We start from the raw sequence: 20,927 nt of genomic DNA, 5'->3' as shown, positions 1-20,927 counted from the left end.
TGCATACAATTGGGCATACATATCAGAATTTATTTATTTTTTTATTAAACAAACAACACTATAGACAAAAATAAATTATAAACAAACGCTATTCGACCCAGAGGGATAAAATCCTTCTGTGAGTCGCACAGATGAATTATGTACAAATCATTTGGCAATATAATGCATTGTCAAATTTATATTCTACAACAGTAGCTGAATGCAAGGTACACCAACCACATTACTTTCATGTGTTATAATAGACTCTCATGTGTCACATACGATACTGAAAAACAATATAATTTTCCTACCTTAAATAAATATTTTTTATGCATATTTTAATATGCATATTTTCTCCTAAATTACATGATTGTTCAACATTGATTGATCAAGTGAAAGAAATCACTCAACATCTATCATCAAGAAACATTATCTGTCTCCAGGAAGTCAAAAATGATTTGTGTTATTTGCTTCGCCGTCATTCTGGTTCAAGTACACAATGAATGAATGAGCGCCAGTAATTTGCCACAGGACTTATCCCGCTGCGAGATCCCTTCCAGGCAAGTTTCGTGGCAGAGTCTGGAACTTCAAGTACGCAGTGTAATATATAAGTAAATACCATATTGTTTCAAAAGTTATGTAAATAGTCATAATTTATACGTTATTATATAATTTATATCGCCTGTCTATACTCTTGTCTTATGTAAAAACGAACATGACGCATTTCTGTGTAAATCTCTTCAAATTGGCGGCAAACTTGGCAAGTTAGGCAACATCTCCAATGATTTGGTGACGTCATAGCGCAAAGAGATCTTTGTAGAAAGAACAGGAAAAAATGAGATCTCGCGATAGTAGATTGGTGAAGATTCTCGGCTTTTATTTACATGCATAGAAGCTCCGCCAAAGCGAAACTGGGTAGTGGAGATACAAAGAAGGAAGGCAAACTCTTTTGTGCGTTAGTTAGAAACCAACTACTCTCTTTCAGGGGATTTCTGTTTAACGTGCATAGGCTTGTGCATACATGTACATAGATGTTTTGTGAAAAGAATCTGTGTTGTCCTTCAAATTGCTTCATGCTTAATCATATCGAGTGCTAGTGAGATACATTATCCATAACAATATAAAAAATTCAAGACATACTGTTTAACAGTTCAAAGTAAAATGGCATTGGCTTTTGTGAATATTTAAAAAATATATGTGAACATATTCTGGGAATGCTTACAATATTAATATACAAATTATAATATACATATATACAGTAGTTAATAAATATAGTAATACATAAAGTATAATACTGTTACTTATCCCTAACAATTCAATAAATAGTTTAGAACGTGTCTTCATAGTTCTGAGGTTTTTGGCATGCTTGTAAATGTATTTGTGGTTAGTTTTCTTAGTTGTTGGTTTTGAATACCTTAATATAGATACCTTAAATAATATAATGAGGAACATTTTTTGAAAGATAAACAAATCGTAAGTTATATTTGAACAGCATATATATATATATATATAAGTATGTATGTATGTATAACTGTAAAATACATCTTTCTGAAAATCGTCTTCTATTAAATAGTTGATTTTGTATGAAAGAGATGTGTGAAACCGAATTTATTTTTACTATTGTATCGCAATGAGATTGGAATGAGAATTATCATTTCAAATCGTCTTGTATGGTTACCCCAATGTGTTCGTTCGTATTCATGTACTCTCTTTGGATTTTTCGACAATTGCAGCTTTGTTATGTTTGAGGGTGACATATATGAACTTTAATCTATATTTTGTGTCGGAATTTAAGCTTCCCTTTTTAGTACTCTATATATAATATTTGGTTTCCAATTAAAATTTGTTTGCAACCCTCTGCTGAATAATAAGTCTCAGATCATCCTCTGCCTTTGTAATTAAAATTTTTCTGTCGGCATCCTCTAAATACAGAACTATGTCATCGGCAAATGAAATAAATGACCGTTAACAGAAATCATTTATGCAAATTAGGAATAAAGTGGGACCAAAAATAGGTCCTTGTGATGAACCCCTTTTAAACCTTGAGAAAACTACTCACATTTTTTGATTTATAATTATTATTTGTTGTCTGTTGAATTAATGTTTTGAGACATTCCGATATTTGCCGTCGTCGTATACCAGTCCTATGTAATTTTTCCATTCATATGTTCAAGTGAACATTATCAAATGACTGTGTTTCACGTCTAAATAGACAGCAATGGACATTTATTGTTATTGAAACCGATATTCAAATAGTGACATATTTTAGCAATAGAAAATTCGGTGGTTTTATATTTGTTTTTGTTGATAATTTTTGTCGCACCACGGTCATTTTCTGCACACGAGGGCTAATTAGACCGGGACCTACGATTTATTGCCGATTTCGAAGGGCAGACCATTTGTTTATACGGTGGTTCGCTAACCTTTCGATGGGGGAACCCCTGCATTTTTTTTGCTGCGGTCCGTTTTTTGCTGTATCGCTGTGTCAGGAAAGTTTTCTGACAAGGACGAACCGGGTATCCAACACGTGACACGTCTAAACATCCTTTAGTACTTAAGGTGAGCATCTTATCGACCGGGCTACCGCGCCCCATTTGTTTTTGTGAAAGCCGTATTCGAAGTGAATTAATTTTTATATGGTTTAAAAACGTGTTATATAAATTGTTCGATTATGTGGTGGAAATACATTAAGTTATAAATTATTTTAGAAATTATTTATAAATTTTGAATCTGATATTGATTGTTGGTTTTAAAAAGACAACTTGACATTCAAAAAGAAATCGAGACAGCAGATATTGAGATAATCTTCCGAAAAATAGAGATTTATTTGGCCACCTTTTATATACTGCACAAGTTTCCGGCACTAGTATGGCATACTGTATGAACCGCGGATGGAAAAAGTTATACGCCCTGATGTACGTGAATAATATTTCTATAAAAACTATTAAGAAAGCAATTCATAATATTACTTATTACCTTCATAAATCAAACATGAAATTTGAAAGAACATTCGTTTTTTAAACAGGAACTATTGACTTATAAAAAAACCGTTAGAAAATTTATAATATTATTTGGTTTTGTGTTAAAATAGAAATCATAATATTCATAATTACTAAATTCACAATCCAACTCAAAAGACATTAACGAATAAAATGAAACTGAATGAGAAGTGAACCCATTAGCGGATCTCGAAGAGAAGAACCATTTCCGAAAACTTCACTTCAAAATGCATAGAAATTACCTGCAGTCATAATCTAAAAATTTGAAACACTGAGATGGCAAACTCAACTGAATTGCTATCTTTAGAAAAAAAACAAAAGAATGTATTTGCTTAGAAATTTCAATTCTTCCAAGTTTTATTCCTATTGCAATCATAAAGGAAAAAAGCTACTAGTATAAGCATTTAAAACGCTAGAGTATAAAAGAGAAGAAAAAGAGAAATAGGGAAAAAAAGAACTTTGTATGTAATTATCAGTTTTTAATGTAAAAAAATATATATAGAACAAATGGAAAAAATAAAAATAGAAAAAAAACTCTTTCCGCCATAATTACTTCGAATAAGAGGAAAGACAATTATAATTTATAATTTCCCTCCATGCCTGCGGCATAACGAGTTTCCCATTTATGTGACAAGATAAAAAAAATAATTTTCTCATAGAAATAATGAGCTAAATTTATTTCAGAACAATTCAATTTTTTTTATTTATAAAAAAAATGAAATGTATAAAATGATGATTACAAAGGAATTCAAAAACCCTACTTTACAAATATTTCAAAACTTGATTGACTTATTAACATTAGAAACACAGGTCGGGGGACTATAAAGACTGTAGGGGTCTGCGTGATCCCATAACGTTTTCCGGCAATTTTTGAATATTTTAATACTTCAAAGTATGGTATAATATTTTTTTAAAGACAGAATAGAGTCAAACACAGAGGATTAAGTGTGAAACAATTGATCTATCAATATACATTTATTATTATTTGGTTTTTGAAGCATTCTGTACAAACGACTTGATGTGCGTCAGTGTTGAGGAACTCGAGACTGGGGGAATTTGTACTTTCTATGTGTCTGATAGGATTTCAGTGTTATGAAACTTGATCTTGCATTATATTATTCGCATTTAGAAGCACCTGACGATGATATTTTAGAAGAATTTCAAACAAGATTGTCAATTTCGATACAGAAAAATTAAAAAAAAAACCAATCAATTGGCAATGGGTTTTTTGTGAGAAATTTTGAATCTTTGACACCCTATTGACGAAAAAATGTTCCGAAATGCTTTATTCATTTCTATCTACAGCAGTTTCTTGGCAACTGATAGAGACGTCATTGAGATCCAGAAAATTTATGGAATTCAGTTAACATTTGAGTGGTGAAGGGTGCCGGCAGATCCCACGTTTGATCTTGGGAAAGAATAGAGTTAATAATAAATTTTACCTAACCAGTTTGAGGTGACTGCCGATAGATGGCGCCTTCATATATAACACAACTTGTTAACGGCAGTAAATTGCGTATAGCGATATGGCCTGAAATGGAGTATGCTGTAGAAGTAGTTTACATTTGCTTGAAGTTCTAGGTTGATTTTTTTGGCCCCGTTGTGTTTTGTGTTCCTTGCTTCACAGATGTTTTTCCTGGAGTAGCTTTCATTCTCCTCTAAATTTTTATCATCACTATTATTGCTGCTGGGTTTTTCTCACGCTCTGAAAAAAAAAAAAAAATGTCTGGTGAATCTGCGTTTTCTTGCGATTAGCACATAAGCAAGTGCGTATTTCTATTTCTCGGAACAAACAATTTATCCTACAAAATGACAAAAATACTTGATAATAAAACCTGAGACACCTGCTGACCGACATCTGCAGATTAGAAGGAAGGTAGGAAAAAAGTCTCATGACAGAGAGAAAGAGTTGGGATTATATACTGTATTATGAGCACAAAGAGACTATCAGAAGAATTTTTACCTTATAAAATGAATTGTGACAATGTTGGTAGAATTATATGACCATTGCGTATATGAAATATATGAAATTATTCTATATATATATATATATATATATATATATATATATATATATCGATTCGTATCTCCGTTGTTAAGAAAGACAATAAAAAAGTTCTTATGCACAAAAAGAACATGGGGACAAGAAACCTCGAGACATTTTGGTTTAATCTTAATCAGATATTGGAGTAGAAAGAGCTCACAAAGTCACACAGACCCCCGTTTGTCTTTTCAGTGTTAATACTGTGCATTTAGTGGCAAGGAATAGTCTTATAGTATATAGCTAGAATATAATTTATGAATCAATTCTATTAAGCAGAATTTCTTGAATGACTCTGATGCAAATTTTACTTCTCAATATATTAATTATTGGTTAAACTATAAAATACAAATGTATTATCATTGGCTCTTCACAGCACATCTGCGATTTTATTTTTAAAAAAAACAAAAAAAACTATAATTATTTATAGGAATATATCAATCACATTATGCCTGAAAATATTAAAATCACCTGATATGTGAATAACGTTATTCTATAAGGAAAAATATGTATCTAAAATGAATAAATATTGAGCAAGAATACTAATAAATAAATATGATATAAAATTTGTTTATAGAAAATAGGAACTGTGTTATAATATTAACATATCAAGTTCCATGTAAAAGGATCGGTAATTTAATCGAATTTAACATTTAGTTTTCGCTTCCACTTCAGAAAACAAAAAATGAAATCAATTATTTTTTTTTCTCAAGCTAATGAAAATATTTCACAATTATATTAAACAAAAAAAAATTGTTTTTTTTTAATACAAATATGATTTCAATGAAAAACCTTTTATATGAGAGGCTTTAGAGAGAATCAGAAGAAAAAAATATAACTTTTCATTAGAGCAGTAATTAAAATCGAAAACAATTTTTTATGTTTATGAATTAAAATTGGAAAAAAATGTCCATGCATGGGTCCATGAAAAAAAAATCCTTTCTGGTTGAAAGAAGATAAATTAATTGCTTAAATGTTGAAGAAATGTTATGGGTGATTACTTGCGTGGAAAAATGACGAATTCACACATGCATATAAGATAGAAATTCGAATTTTGTGGTATATGAGAAAATTTATATATGCTAGAAAAAACATGTATAATTCATCACGAAAAATCATATTTAAGTCAGAATTATTTCCAACCATATATAGTGTAAAATATATTTTATGCATCTCAGAGCAAAGAGATGTATGCACTTTATCAATGCATTTATAATTTATGCCAGAACTTTGCCACTGGAGTTATCCCGTTGCCGAGATCTCTTCCAGCCCAGGATCGTCTGGGACACTATTTTGTGTCAGAAAAAACGAAAAAAAAACCAAAACAAACAAAGACATACAAAATTTTTACAACATATTTTCTTCTGACAATTGGGTACTGTCGCGATTAACAAATTTTTTTGTGGTGATTACAGACGAGATGGGGTTGGGAGTTTGACAAAAGTTCCTGGGTTTCGTTCAGAAGGATGAATGTACATATATTACAATGAGGGTACATTTTGGAAGCAATTAGACCCTCCCCCCATGGCATCTCACCTGTTATCTTACAATTGTCATATTATACACACAGAATAAAAAAAAAAATTAAAAAAAAACAACACTAAATGAGAATCGTATTGTTAATCATAAAAATAACCACCGAAACGAGGCATCTCGTTTAACACCATATTGGTGAGCAAATGGGTTTGATAACTTGCGGACTAGAAGTCAGCATCAGTTTTATTGGGTTGTGTTCACTTGTTCCGGTGGATTTGATGAAAATATACAAAATAGAAGTATTGTGTAGGGGAATATATATAATTAGGGATCACCCGTGATATCTCGCTTCGCACCTTATTCGGTGAGCAACATGCATATGACAATATGAGTACCCACGTGTGTTCTGGACATGACGTGACAATGCACAAACAACTTAAATAGAGGGAATAAAAACACAAATGCACATATACATACATTCATATACATATTCAAGTCCGAGTTCTCTACCAGGACGAGTCGTCTCGCACTAGACCTACTACATATTTGTTGCCTGCAATCGTATTGGTTCTTATACAATACGATTTTTTTTTTCGCAGAGGAAGTCTCAATTAGGAACGTTAACGCAAAAAAAAAAAAAAAAAAAAAAAAAAAACGCCAGGTTTTTTGTGTTAACCTTCTCAGTCCTAGCGTCGCCTGTGGGAGACAGTGGACAGCACTTAATAAATATTCCACCTAGCTAAATGAAATGCTAAGAGATAGCAATTAGCTCTAGATGTTGTAAGCATTTGATAGTAGCACACACAGCCCGAGTGGCGTGGTGGTAAGATGCTCATCTACCACCGTGAAGATTGCTGCCACGGTCCCAGTTCGAATCCGAGGATATGCTAAAGATGTTAGAGAAACTAACTTGAGGCGACCACTGATAGACAGCGCTTTCATTTCCAACCCATCTCATTAATGGCACTAAATTGTAATATAGCGATACGGTCAGAGTTAGTGTTTGGCGAAGTAGTAGCACACACATATTCGTAACCTCTCAGTTGCCAAAAACTCATTTCAGGCAGTTTCTCAGTTAAAAATAGGAACAAAAAGAACCGTAAAATTAAAAGTTTTTTCGTGACTAAACATATAAAATGTATCAACATTTTTCACTAAATAAGACCTGAATTTACGTCAATGATATCACGTGATTTAGTTTTGTGCGATTTTAATAATAATATTTAAGACATCTTAGTCAGTTTATACGAAAATGTTATATATATGTATATTTATATCTTGATCATCAAATTACTTCGAATGTCGTATTCAACAAATTGCTAACATTATTATCTTAAGAATGAGCGAAAATTGAAATTGATCACCACCGAAAAGGAGATCTTCATTTGATTATGTACAATACAGGAGCTATGTCAAACATATTGATGTATTTAGGATGTAACTACCATAATTTATGGATTTTTTCCAAGTATTATTTTGCTTTTTTTATATTGTTTTTATTTTTATTTACTATTATTTGTTTTTGTCCAGACACTTGGTTGGGCAATTGGTCTGGTGAGATTTCTGATTTTATTTTTGTATTTGTACGAAGCATCAAATTTCTTTTGTGGGAGGGGAGCGCGAGGAATTTCTTGCACATAAATTTTGAGTTCTCAACTCAACGTCCAAAAGTTACTTAAATTAACAAATTGTTTCATATAAGCATATCAGAGTATTATATTTCGATATTTTATTTTTTTACGAAAATGTGAATAAAAAAAACATTCTGGCATAAGAATTTGAAGCTGTTCCAAGCTTTTAGTAGTAAATTATAAACGTTATTATCCCAATGATGTTTTATTGGCGTGGCGTGATGCGGGTAAATATAAGAGAATAATAATCTTTTGAGACACGAAAGCAAAACGTAAATTACGAAATTGCTAACGCTAAAACGAATCTAAGAAAAATCGAATTATAAACAATAAAATATTTTGAGGTAACAAAAAATAAATTAATATTTTTTTTGCCAAAATGAGAAGAGAAATAAACAAAGCTTTATACAGCATCGTGTGATTGAGTAGAAATTAATGGTGCTTTGGGAGATTTATCATTTTCTAACGTCCAACATCTATTCTCAACATCTCCAATATTTTTCTTTCTCATTTAATTTTGAAGGAAAACACAAAAAAATTGTATTTTCCCCCAGTATTTTTCTTCTTTTATGATACTTTTAAATGGCATGAATCGATGAATTTTGGATTACGCCAAGAATTTTTATACTAAAGCTAATTTCGTTCTTGTATTTGCTCTTTTCTAATCATAACCTGTCATGAGAGAGAAACTTTCATAACTTCTTATTTCTTAAAATTTTAACGGTTATTGCAATGCATAATAAGGTTAACTCAAGGAAAAACAAGAGCACTATTCAATTTGTTGTTATAGAATAACTAATAATAGAACATATGCTAATTAAAATAAACATCATTACTTGATTACATGCAGCCTTCACGTTAAATACATCTTGCGAAATGTTTTGATGAAACCTGATTAATGAATTCAGTTTATCCGAACTTTCAATTACACTATATTTGTTAAAGAGAGAGGTGCGAACGAGGCGATGTCAGGAAGAAGACTTGTTATTATACAAGGGAGGACACAATATACAAGCACATACACACCTACGCAGATAACTAGAAACGATCGGTTCATGGACATGCAGCGTCATCTATACACATACATATATAACATAAACTGGTGCGATTACATTTCTAACACCCGCCCTTAATCGCACATTTTCAGACAACACAAATGCATAAGTTCAGACAATACAAATTTGGGCAATGTTTTCGTGAGCATATCAGCAATTTGCAATTTGATACAAACATATTCAATATGAATATTATTTTCTTTGATAACATCACGTAAAAACTTGAGCTTAATGTGCAAGTGCTTTAGCCTACCATGACTATTCTCATTTGTTACACATTTAATGCAAGATTGATTATCTTCATATACAACAAAATTTTCAACATTAATTATTTCAGAAGATACGTTCTTAAACCACAAAAGATCTTGAACTGCTTTTACCATAGCAATAACTTCTGCTTCGGTAGAAGACAAATCAATGCAATTTTGTTTCTTGCATGACCATGATATAGGACAGTCATTTATCATAATAATATTACCTGAGACTGATTTTCTATCATTGGGATTTGCTCCCCAATCTGCATCGACATACACTGACAATTTCGAAACAGGGGAATCATTTCTTTTATATTTCATTTTCATGTCAACCGTTCCCTTTAAATATCTGAGGACCCTTTTCAAGGCACTAAAAGCAACATCAGTTGGATGCTCTTGGAGTTGACTCAAACAATTGACAGCAAACAAAATATCGGGTCGAGTAACGTGAGCCAGGTACAACAGAGAACCTACGAGCTCCCTGTACGTTCCTTCGAACAAATTCCCACTCATGAAATTAGCAGATGTTGATTTCGGTTCCATTGGAACAACACTAGGTTTGCATTCGTTCATATTAAATTTCTGTAACAATCTTAAAATATAGGATTTCTGATCAAGATGTAAACAATCAGAAGAGAACTCCATATGAATACCTAAGAATTCTGTTGCTAATTCACTTTTTTACATTTCGAACTTTTTAGATAACATAGCAATAATTATTTTGAGCTCCTTATCATCTGAGCCGGCAATTAACAAATCATCTACATACAAAGCAAGGATAATTTTCTTAGCATCATTAAAATTTCGGATAAAAATACACGGTTCAGAAATACATTGAATAAAACCTACTTTTAAAACGAAGTTGACAAATTTATGATACCATTGGCGTGGGCTCTGTCTCAATCCGTAGAGACTTTTCTTCAGCTTGCACTTTCGGCCACTCTCGTCGTCATATCCCTGAGGTTGATCCATGTAGATCACTTCATTTAAGTCGCCGTTCAAGAACGCGGTTTTCGCATCTAATACAAACACTTGTAGATTCTCTTGAAGTATCATCACGAGTACAAGTCGCAAAGCCGAGATATCGATGACTAGTGAATATGTTTCGTTGTAATCCAGTCCTTCTTTCTGCATGAAGCCGCGAGCTACAAGCCGAGCTTTGCGCTTACCATCGCGTTTCTTTCTGCAAACCCACTTGCATGAGATAGCCTGCTTTCCTCTAGGAATTTCCTCAAGAGTCCACACGTCGTTCTTGATCATACATTTCATGTCTTCATCCATGGCTTGCTTCCAGGGTCGCCGTTCCTCTTCCGAAAGCGATTGAATATCGTTGTAGTCAAGAGTTTCTTGACAGGCAACCATTGCCATATAGGTTTCAGGATCAGGATACCGGATCGGCTGTTTCGTTTCTCTTTCGGATCTTCTTGGTTCTGGTGTGACATGGCCGTTTTCGTCACTTTCCTTCTTCGTTGGATCACCATCACTGTCCTGAGAAGAGAAATTATCTTCCACGTTTGCATCATCGATCGGGTCGTCTATGTTGTCATTGATGACGGCTTTCTCTTCTTCATTGAGTTTTACATTTCTTGAGACTATGATACGTTTCGTCTCTGGATCCATGAGTCGGTATCCCATTGAAGAGTATCCGACGAAGATCATTTTCTTCGATCTCTTATACAGTTTCTTTCTCAGAGCTGCAGGAGTTAACACGTACGCACTGCATCCAAAAACTCGAATATTGCTTAGATCAGGATCAGATCCAAACTTCAGTTTATACGGTGTACAGTTCTTTACGGTATTGCTTGGAATTCGATTATTCAAGTACGCAGCAGCTCGAACTGCTTCGCCCCACGTTTGTTTTGGCAAGTCGGCTTCGAATATGAGGGCCCGCCCTTTGTCCAGCAAAGTTCGATTCGCTCGTTCAGCAACTCCGTTCAACATTGGAGTATAAGGAGGAGCAGGATCAATCATGATACCATTTTCTGTTGCGTAACGAACAAGTTCGCCTTTAACATATTCGCTAGCATTATCACATCTTATTTTCTTCACAGAAGTATTCAGCTTCAGAAATTTTATCAGTTCTGTAGGAACCTCACTTTTCTTTTTCAGCAATCGAACCTCCATGAATCGTGAGTGATCATCAATAAAAGTGATGAAATACTTCTCACCCGCGTGGGTCGCTGGAGTGATCGGGCCACAAACATCAGTGTGCACCATCACCATAGGCTCGGTTTCTCTTTTCCTCGGTCCTTTCCCAATCGGTTCAGCGCTCTGTTTGGAAAATGTGCAGACTTCGCAAAATGAATCTTCAACTGGAAACCCAAGTTCCTTTACAGCTGAGTTCCATGGATGACCCAACCTTCGATGCCACAGTTTCGCATTACATTCAGCAACATACGATGAAGCTATGCGAGGAGAGAAACCACTTACATACTGTCCTTTGCTGTTGAGTTGAGCTATGATGAAATTTTGATTTCCCTTCCGGACACGAACATCACTTTCTGAGAAGATAACCGCAAATCCAGCTGCTTGAATTTGTTTCACAGACATCAGCTCACCGTTGAGCTCCGGAACATACAGCACGTTGGTCAGGGTCAGCTTTCTCCCGTCAAGTTCACCAACGATGGTTCCGATTCCCTGAATATTTAACTGTTCAGTTTTTGAAGCACAGTCAACAGTTCCATTAGATGATGTCATCGTTTCAAACCATTCCCGCTTGCTACACATGTGTGACGTAGCACCGGAATCCACGATGAAGAATCCCTTGTTGACACCACCGACAGCGAAAGTCACAGCAGCCGATTCAAACTGCTTCGCAACGGAATCTTTCCGAAATAAGCAATCCCGCTTGAAGTGGCCGACGCGACCGCACCCATAGCACTTCGGTTTATATTTCTGGAACTTCGATGAGTTTCCTTTCTTCTTGGAAACACCAAAAGCAGCATCACAATTCGACGTAGCATTTTTCTCGATCGATTGTCCTTTCGATGTGCTTTTCTCCAGCATCAGTGCTTCAGCATCAACGAGTCTTTTCATCACAAATTCCAGACTTAGATTGCCACTAGGCTGATTCTCTATCGCTGACTTGATTACATCATATTCCGTTGGTAATGACATGAGAAGATAAACAACAACGTCCGCTTCATCCACTTTCGCCCCCGCGAATTTCATCTCGTTCACGATACCGAGAAGTTCATCGATGTGCTGACGCATCGAACATTCGCGTTTCTTTTTCATGGTAGCGAGCCTTTTGCGACATAAAATCTGACTCACCGTCCCATCCCTTGTATACGTGGATTTCAGCTTGTTCCATATCTGCAGGGCAGATCGTTGTTCACACATGGACATCAACACCTTATCGTTGATAAGAGTCATCAGCAATGCGTATGCTTGCTTGGCTTCCTTGACCTCCCTTGGTTTCGCCTCATCCGCTTCACGTAGTAAATAAGCATCAAGCTCTTTCGCAACAAAAAGAGCCTCCGCCTGTCTACTCCACAACGGATAATTCCCAACGTTGAAAGGTTCCACTACATATTGAAGTTTCCCTTCTACCATGATGAAACCTACGAGACGAACGCTTACGAAACCAACGTAAACCGCGAAAACATAAACCTAAACCACGATCTGCTGTTAAAGAGAGAGGTGCGAACGAGGCGATGTCAGGAAGAAGACTCTTTATTATACAAGAGAGGACACAATATACAAGCACATACACACCTACGCAGATAACTAGAAACGACCGGTTCATGGACATGCAGCGTCATCTATACACATACATATATAACATAAACTAGTGCGATTACATTTCTAACAATATTTTTCTCAGAATTTTTAATTTTTTCTCCTACATTTATTGGATTTCAAGCAATTTTTTTTTCTGGAAATATCAGATGAAGAATCATAATGTAAGCACAGGGAAGGTTTTGATATGCGGAAATGACATTTTCCGCCAAGATGACCATGCCAAGTCCAGATTTCAGTATTTGTTTTGTTTATTGTTTTCAAATATTTCTTTCACGTCTGAATGACAACAATCAAGAGTCTGGCATTAATCACAAAATAAACCATGCCTGATTATTGGGAAAAATGAAAGAAGAAGATTATTTTTTTCACCCTGAAAATATTTTTTTTTCTGTTTGAACGATTTTGAAATGCTCAATTTCTTTGCATTGATGAAGATACTGATAATTGGTATACTTTAAATATTGCACTTTTCATAAATCTTAGTTAAATTTTATTGAGATAAGCAGGTACTGCGCAGATTTCAAAAATAAAAATTTTCACCCTTGGGGTCTAATAGGACAAGCATAGAGATTAGTGCCTAATAAAGTATTAGAACTTGAATACTCAGTAATTACATCCAGGCTATACCATAGCTTAACAACAATTTAAAACAAAAAGAGAGAGATTCACTTTAATTATACTATAGCTTAAGCATAGGAAGTCCTGGAAAAATTATGCTAAAACAATATTGGATTTAACCAGTCAAGTGGCAATGACGAATATATGGGTCATAATGTTTCCAATCCTTGAGTGGTGATGACGACTATATGGGTCAAACTTTTTCCAATCCTTGAGCGGTGGTGACGAATATATGGGTCATGGAAGACCTGTTCCTTCCCCCTTGACCTATTGTACATTGACTGACACCTTCAACGCCTCCTAATCCTCCAAATGAATGAAGCGCTCGGTTGAACAGTACAATGAATTGGTTATAGACCGTCACAATAAATACCGTCTGTACAGAATAAGGTGTGGCTTTTTTACTGGTATCTTGAAAGTAAGAATGCTAGATTGTTAAAATGGAATTAGGGAGGGGTGGTACAGAGAAAGAAGGAGAGAAACTGTTTATCTTTCTAAGGAGGGGAACTGTTTTTTCTACACTTATATTCACAACATGTGAAGCTGTACGTCAAAATTTTTCTCAAAAATATTTTTTTATTTTATTTTAATTTTTCAGTGAAATCTCGATATAACGATATTCTCGAGACCATGAAAAATATCGTTGTAGAAGGGTTATTGCTATATCGAGAGGCAGCACTTTAATATTAGGCTATAGGCATTGCTAAATAAGACGAAAAAATATCGTTGTAGTAGTATTTATCCATAGCCCCTAGAAGGGGTGGGCTGGCAAGGCTGCAGCCCTGGGGCCCGGGACGATTTTCATTATTTTTGTTTTTTAACGCTATAAATCCATCATAAAAGGGCCCGCGAAAGTCTGGTCGGGGGTGGCCCGCAAAAGATTCCAGCCTAGGGGCCCTAGTCCAGGATGTGGGGGCCATGGATTTATCGTTGTATCAGTGACATTGTAACGAGATTTCACTGTATATAAACACATAAATAAACGTATGCAATCCACTAAAATCCAACAAAAAGTTTATTGACTGGAAGATGAAATTAAAATTAAAGTTTTTTCCAGAATTTATTATTTTTTTTTTAGAATTTATTCTAAGTTATATGTATATAGATTTAACTTGAGACTTGCATAATATTTCGTGCTATTTGTTAATACACAATTGCTGTTTTAATTATAAATGTTTTAATTATATTTTACAAATTTTTTAAATACAGTGGAACCCCGCTACAACGATAAGCGGTAAATCCTTCAACAATGATATTTTTTCGAGTTTTGTGCGGAAATGTCACTACTCTAATGTTAAATTGGTGCCTCTCGATATAACGATAACCAATATACAACGATATTTCTTTCTTGGTCTGCATAAATAAATATATATAAATGGGCAGGGCCGCAACTAGGGAGCAGGGGTGTGAGTCGATTGCGCAGAAGATAAACCGTTTATAGGTCGATTGCGCTCACCCCGATATCCAAACAACCCGATTTCCAGACTCGGCGCAATCGACCTGTTGGGGGAATACAAGCACTCCCATTTTCGGCGCAATCGACCGAGCCCTGGGCGCTGGACCAGAGGGGGGAGCAAATTTCATTCTCAAACCTTACCTTCAACATTACAAGGGGGGGGGGCCAAAATGCGCACTTGCCCCGGGTGACCAAGCATCTAGTTGCGACGCTGCATAATAGTGGCGAAGCCCGAAATTGGACAGTTTGCCCAGCCAATGTCCAAATTTTGTGCTTTGACCGGCCCCATGTATCGATTCCTATGATTTAGGGTCATCACCACGTTGGCATAGTGTTTGGTGATAATTGTGACCATTTATTATTACGGCTAGCGACAGCAACTCTAACGATCAAAGAAATCGGTATATCGATATCTTAGAGATCGATATACCGATCAGAAAGGCTCAGAAAGACCGTATCAGAAAGACTTTTTTTCTCTTTTGAAAGCAATAATAGTCTATGTGACTTGCGCCCTACCAAGGGAACTAAATTTTATAAAGAAATAGCTCGTACGCGGTATACGTCAAAACCAAGACTTTCTTTATTTGAAAACGTATGTGATGTGGCCTTTTCGAAACATTGGGCTGCATGTTTAATTTGTCTTCGAAAGCAAAATCTACTGTATTATCCGACATCTTAATTTCCTCAATTTTTTCTTTTTTATGTGAAATTTGAAAGAAAAAAAATCATAGAGAGATGTCGGTTTGTCAAAAATAATATTGAAATTGACATGTTTTCTGAGCAGCGTCAAGGCATGAAACGATTCCCCCCCCCCCAAATACAGAATGTTTCGTTGGCGTATGAAAAGGGGAGAAGGGGTTCAAGCTTTGGCCGAGATTACAGCGTTATTTTTCAGTAAAAACTTCACTCCCCCCCTCCTTCAGAAGAAAAAAAATTTGACCCCTCCTCCCCCCCATTCTTGAGAAAATCCTGAGAACGCCTATGTCGTATTTAGTATAATTTTGATACACAAAGCTACTTGATATATATAGTAGTTTTCGTAATACATACCATGCATGCAAAAAAGAATGGGATGATTGTGGTCCGGATTTGATAATATAATTCCTTTTGTATAATTCTTTCATTCTCTTTGAATGATTCAAAAAAGAAACCAAAAATTGTTTGGTGTTTATGCACTTACTAAAATAAAAGACATGTTTTGTGCATGCTTATTTGGCAAAAATGATTTAAACGCAATACGGTTGACATTTACAATCATATCAAGAAAAATAATAATCGATACATATTATTTTCTATATAATCATATATTGATGATATAACAACATTCATATGGAATGTTATTATATCATCAATTAAGTTTTTAATCTTTATTTTAATCTATTCATTTTAAGAATGTTCAGATTACTGAAAAATGCGTATCGCTCGTGCAAAATGTGTTATTCGCTTAATCGTATCATTTTCCAAGCTGGTACGGATGTAATGAAATTCGCTTATATTGAATACATTCGCTGTTTTTTCTAGCTTCGTTATAAGTGGGTACAACTGTGTGTATGTATGCGGGGTTTTTTTTTTTTGAATGTGTTTATAGAATCCTATGATAACACGTGTAATTTATGCGAAGCGTAAAAATTCAATTATATGTGACCAACTGAATGTGACATTACATTGAGATAAACCCTGAAAAGCAGTTGTTATCGTTGATTCAATTAAAATTTTGACAAATATTCCATTTCTTTTGTTACCTTTTATTTTTTTTTTTTGGTCTGTATATCATCAAAGAAAGCAAATTTCATCAAAAGAAAAAAAAATTCTGTAAGATACATCGCGTTGCTGAACATGCCACCTTGCGAAACGAGGCTCAAATAGGCTTTTAAAACGTTTGCGTTTATAATGTATCTTACATTATTAATGGCATGTATTAAATACATCATAATAATTGCTTCCTTCCATATACACATAAAATCGATATATTTTATAATCAGTTAGTTTTTTTACGTGAAGTGTAAATCATTTCGTGTTGTATAAATAGATTAAATAAAAACGAAGGTATTTTCCAATTCATTGCATATTTCAAATTTACTCATAAGGTATAATATCGATATTTGTGTAATTAAAATCATCGACTACTGTTATTTTCAACTTTCTAGGAAATTCAAGGTACTCCATATATGTATATTTTTGTGCCTTATCACACATAATGTGTGTTGCTTTCATAAATTTCCTATACTGTTCAAAACTGTGCAGCCATTTCTCTTGCGAAAAAGCTATTCGATTAAACTGAAAAGTATACATTGGAAAAATGCATCACACTTCTCGGATAAAATGTGCTAAGACACTTTAGTGATACCACAAAATTATATAATATATAATATATAATTATATATATTTATTATAACGTCAGCGAAAGAGGGACGAAAAAATTGCAAGGAAGTGCGATTATAAAGTATTGTAACGCAGTGAAACTCTACGTAGACTCAGAACGGGCTTAAATATTTTTTTAAAGAAAAACTTTGTTGCGTAATCCCTGATACCCCGTTATAGTGTTGCTGTGCATTTAGAGAATATAAACGCTTGTTTTCGCCAATAAATTAGTGAGAAAAGTGCAATATATATACAGTGAAACATCGATATAACGATAGTCTGCGGACTAAGAAAAAATATCGCTGTAGTGGGATTATCGCTATATCGAGAGGCAGCCGATTAACATTAGAGTATAGACATTTCCAAACAATACTTGAAAAATATCGTTGTATCAAGTGTCATTTTAGCGATGTTCCACAGCAATAGGAAAAATGAACTTCTAAATATGTCTATGACCACGACAGGGAGAAAAAAAATGGCCAATACTGTAACAAAAGAACAGGTACTGAAGTTGAGTGTGTATTAGTAAAGAATAGGATCACTTTAGGAATAGGTGTAACAAACCTGTCACTTGGATCGTGACCTACGTGAGTGTCAGGGGGTGCTGTAAAACCGGTTTTCTAGCTACTCTTTTCGAAAAATCAAGTGACGTCACGCGATTCCTCACGCGACCGTCTCCCGTTGGAACACTGAGTAAAATTACTGTTTTTTGATAATTTTTTTTGCATAGTTCTAATTCACAAAACTCTATCATTTTTTCAGAATAGATGCCACAAATACCGCTGATTATCAAAATGTATTTTTTTTATTTTTTTGAAAGTGTTTTTATTTTTGACAGATTTTTTTTTCGACCCATGTATGCAATGTTAAATCAATGGGAAGTATGCACGTTTGTAAAATCGAAAAGGGAAACGGAAAGGGAATTATCAGAATGGGGGAAAATATTTTCCCCATAAATGATGGCCTTTTGATGTTCAACGTTCAGTGGGAATATATTAATTGGAATAAATTTTCATCTTTTTCTTATAACTCGGCCTTACATTCAGAGTCGCAACTAGGGGAGAGCAGGCGGGTTTGGTCTGGGGAGGGGGCAAATTTCACCCTTTCACCTCTCCTTCAATCAGCATTACAAGCAGGGCCGCAACTAGATGCTTGGTCACCCAGGGCAAGTGCGCATTTTAGCGCCCCCTTGTAATATTGAAGGAGAGGTTTGGGAAGAAAATTTGCTCCCCCTCTGGGCCATGGCCCCCACATCCTGGAGTGGGGTCCCCCGACCAGACTTTCACGGGCCCTTTTATGATGGATTTATTGCGTGAAAAACAAAAAATAATGAAAATCGTCCCAGGGCTGGAGCCTTGCCAGCCCACCCCTTGTGGGGGCATGCCCTGGGCACGACACCCACCTGCCCCCCCCCCCTAGTTGCGACCCTGATTACAAGGGAGCGCCAGAATATGTACTTGCTTGGCTGACCAAGCATCGGTTGCGGCTGTGCCCACATTACTTGTTGAACATAGAACAGGGCCTGATTTCCGCATGGGGAAGTGAAGCATTTGCCCTGGGACAGGACCGCAAATAGATGCTTGGTCAGTCGGAGCAAGCAAGCAAGTATTTTGGCGTCCCTTTGTAATGTCGAAAGAAAGGTCAAAGGATAAAATTTAGCCCAGGATCCGGAGCACCAGACCCACCCGCTCCCCTCCCGTTTACGGCCCTGCCTACTAGCTCCAACATTTAAACAACATGCGTTCACTGATTAACAAAACATCTTTGACACGGATACCCCCCCCCCCCCGTCTGATTTGGGCCCCGACATGGATGTTCAAACTCTTAGGTTTGCGGGCCATATGACAATGAAAACAGGGATAAAATTAATTTCAAAATGTTTAATTGATGCTCGAATAATTTCTGCATAGTTACTACTGCATCACAATCATTAGTGCATTATATAATATAATTCGATTTTGCATACGTGTTACCCAGGCGTGTACTTTTTAGCTGCTGGCCACAAACTCTCTCTGATACAATTATCGTGTTGTAAGCACTAGGTACTTTCTTAACAACACTTTTTCGCGAGCCGTATGGAATCTCTTGTCATCCCACCACTATGGGTGGGGGGACTGGTAGTCCCATATATACGGGACTCTAGCCCTTATGCGGGTGGGGCAGTGGTTGTTGCATTGTATATTTATTAATTATGAGGAGGGTGCTCAGCCCCTTTGTAAAATTTATTAGGGAGGGGGTCGAACTGCCTCAATCCCAGGTTCCAGTGCCTATGGCCCGGGGGCAGGACCGGATTTAGTCATTCAGCGGCCCGGTGCAAGACAAGAACAGTTTTGCGGTCCTGGTGATAGGGGTTGGGCTCAGAAGTTAACTAATCTTTGCTCTATAAATCCACCGAAATTTCTTTTAGGGCCGTGGGAGGGTCTTCGAATTTGGATCCGTAAAAAATATTTCCGAGGAGGAGGCCCCCAGTAAGTAGGGCCGTTTTAGCGCATGGGCAGACTGGGTATGGGCAGTGCAGGTGGTTACAAAGCTTCACGTTCACGAGAAATATGTAAAACAATATAATGTCTAACAGGGCTGCAACTGGGGGAGGGGGTGCAGGCGGGTCTGGTGCCCCGGGCGCTGTGCTAGAGGGGGCGCAAATTTCACTCTTTAATCTCTCCTTCAACATTATGAGGGGGCGCTAAAATGCATGCTTGCCCTGGCTGACCAAGCATCTAGTTGCGACCCTGATGTCTGATACTGTGAAATAAGATTTTGAATCGGGATAACTGGCGCTTTAAGTCTGATAGGGTATCCCTTGCACCGAGGGCTCATCACCGTGGCATGGCCAATTTATGGGAAAGGCAGACCGGGCTGTAGGGGCTTTAGTTATCGGTCTTATGTTTATAAATATATAAAAATATAAAATTTCTTGAATTTCAACCAAGAAAGCCAGATAAAAATCTTAGTCTGGGGGTCCTTTCAAAAATTAAGGTCCCCATCCAAGGATGTGGGGTGCTGCAGATTCACTACCATATGTGTGTGTCTTTTAATAAATCGACGTATTTTTCATCAATGGATTCAATAAAATTTGAAGTTTTGCAGCTGCCTAATTTCAGCCATGGGGGACCGGAAGTTGTGCACGCTAGGTTTAACCAAACGTATTATAAAGCAGGGTTCTTCAAAAAATGCACCAGAAGCGATATATGTGTATACATATATTGAGTATAAGTTCTTCCCCCCAGAAAATATTGAAAGGACGGGCCTCCCACCCCCATCAGCCCAGCCCTTGAGAAAATATTGCGTACGCCTATGTGTAGTAATAAGACAA

General features: G+C 35.9%; 1 pseudogene; it reads right to left on the bottom strand.

The window, feature by feature from the left end:
- Nucleotides 1-9,255: 9,255 nt before the first annotated feature.
- LOC149071756 (uncharacterized) lies at nucleotides 9,256-10,008 on the bottom strand (annotated as a pseudogene).
- Between the last annotated feature and the right edge of the window lie 10,919 nt (nucleotides 10,009-20,927).

The sequence above is a fragment of the Pholcus phalangioides genome, unplaced genomic scaffold (assembly GCF_987345545.1).
Source record: "Pholcus phalangioides strain wild (caught in Gottingen) unplaced genomic scaffold, Ppha-v1.0 ptg000018l_1, whole genome shotgun sequence".
In the NCBI taxonomy this organism is placed as follows: domain Eukaryota; kingdom Metazoa; phylum Arthropoda; class Arachnida; order Araneae; family Pholcidae; genus Pholcus; species Pholcus phalangioides.
Note: the sequence above shows the minus strand (reverse complement) of the source record. Positions and strands in the feature narration are given on the sequence as shown.